The sequence below is a fragment of the Nestor notabilis genome, unplaced genomic scaffold (genome assembly GCF_000696875.1).
Source record: "Nestor notabilis isolate BGI_N333 unplaced genomic scaffold, ASM69687v1 scaffold14478, whole genome shotgun sequence".
In the NCBI taxonomy this organism is placed as follows: domain Eukaryota; kingdom Metazoa; phylum Chordata; class Aves; order Psittaciformes; family Psittacidae; genus Nestor; species Nestor notabilis.
In genome coordinates, this window is record NW_009939773.1 from 10,356 (window position 1) to 11,987 (window position 1,632).

The 1,632-nt window shown below is 52.4% G+C and overlaps 1 protein-coding gene across 1 annotated transcript in view; it reads right to left on the minus strand.

Moving 5' to 3' along the window:
* Positions 1–1,632, minus strand: part of DNAJC16 (DnaJ (Hsp40) homolog, subfamily C, member 16) — an 8,196-nt gene that overhangs the window by 6,040 nt on the left and 524 nt on the right. Inside the window, exon 2 of the mRNA XM_010020037.1 lies at positions 265–449. The gene's annotated coding sequence lies outside the window, so the exon portion shown is untranslated. The remainder of the gene's footprint in view (positions 1–264; positions 450–1,632) is intronic.

Sequence of the window (1,632 nt, forward strand, 5' to 3'; positions counted from 1 at the left end):
TAACTGTGTTAGTAATGGGATCTGCCCTTTTGCCATGAGAAGTGTGACAGAGCCACGTCACACAGCTGCTTCCAACAGTTCCGGGGTCTGTAGCTGTAATTACAGCTCTTGGAATGCCTCACTTCCCAGCCCTGGTTGGATCTTCTCATGGTTGTGATGTAGGTGAGCTCAGGGGCTGAACGGAACAGATTAGCCACCACAGCAGCAAAGGCGAGATGAACAGACAGACACAGAAGCAGCACACACCAGCCCTGTGGAGCGCACCTTTTCCACAAGATTCCCGGGCAGGAGGTTCTCCACAAACTGCCGAAGGTTTTCCCGAACCACAGCGTTGTGGAAGAAGGTGATTTTCCCGTTGATGAGCCCCAGCAGGGAGGGGGTGCTGTGTGCACCCAAGTGATGGGCGAGCCGCCTCTCGTACCCAGCGTGAACAACCCCGATTCCTGCTCCTGCAAAAGGAGAACGGGTTCGTGTGGTCACAGGTGATGTCTCCTGCTCGGGAGTTACTCAGGGGACCATCCCTCACAACCCTCTGCTCTCCTCTCACAATCCTTGAAGGTTTAAACTCATGCATTCAAATCCATGCATTTAAAATTCAGAGTTTTAGAATCATGGAATCAACGAGGTTGGAAAAGACCTTTCAGCTCATCCAGTCTAACCTTTACCTGAGCAGTGCCAAGGCCACCACTAACCCAGGGCACTAAGGCCTCGGCTACACGGGCTGTGAACACTTGCAGGGACGGTGACTCCAGCACTGCCCTGGGCAGCCTGTTCCAATGCCTGAGCACCCTCTGGGCAAGGAATTGTTCCTCAGCTCCATCTAAACCTGCCCTGGTGCAGCTTGAGGACGTTTCCTCTTGTCCTGTCACTTGTTCCTTGGGAGAAGAGAGAACACGCTGTCCTCTTCATCTCTGTCCACTGGTACTTCACATGTTACAGTAAAACCTCAAGCAGAAACATCTTAGTAAAGGGGAACTACCCTGCCTTTGTCTCCTGCTGCCTGTTGAGTTTGTGTATTTCTGGAAGTGCCTTCAGGCAACAGCTGTGGGGAAAACAAGGAAGCTGGGGTGGAGGGACAAGTACAAAATACCTCCTTAGCATCCAGATGTGTTCTATAGTCTCAAAACTTCACTGTTTGAGCTCTAAAGCTGTAATGCACAGGACGAAGAGCAATACAGTGCTTACACTGGTGGCCTGACTGGCCCTTGGTCACACCATCATTTACTGTTATCACTGTTGGAGTAAGGCACCTGCCATAGGGTCAGGAGAAACAGCATCCTGCCCTTGTGATCTCTGGGCCTAGTTTTTTCCTCATTTCTACCCTGCAGCCTCATTGATTATTAGCTGACAGTGTGTGTTTGCAGACCAGAAACCAACCATGCCCTGGGCTGCATCCCCAGCAGCATGACCAGCAAGTCAAAGGAGGGGCCCCTGCCCCTCTGCTCTGCTCTCTTGAGACCCCACTTGCAGCACTGTGTGCAGTGCTGGCGTGCCCAACATGAGGGACACGGAGCTGTTGGAGCAAGTCCAGAGGAGGCTACAAGGATGAGCAAGGGCTGGAGCACCTCCTGTATGGAGACAGGCTGAGAATATTGGGGCTGTTCAGCCTGGAGAAGAGAAACTGCGTGGAGA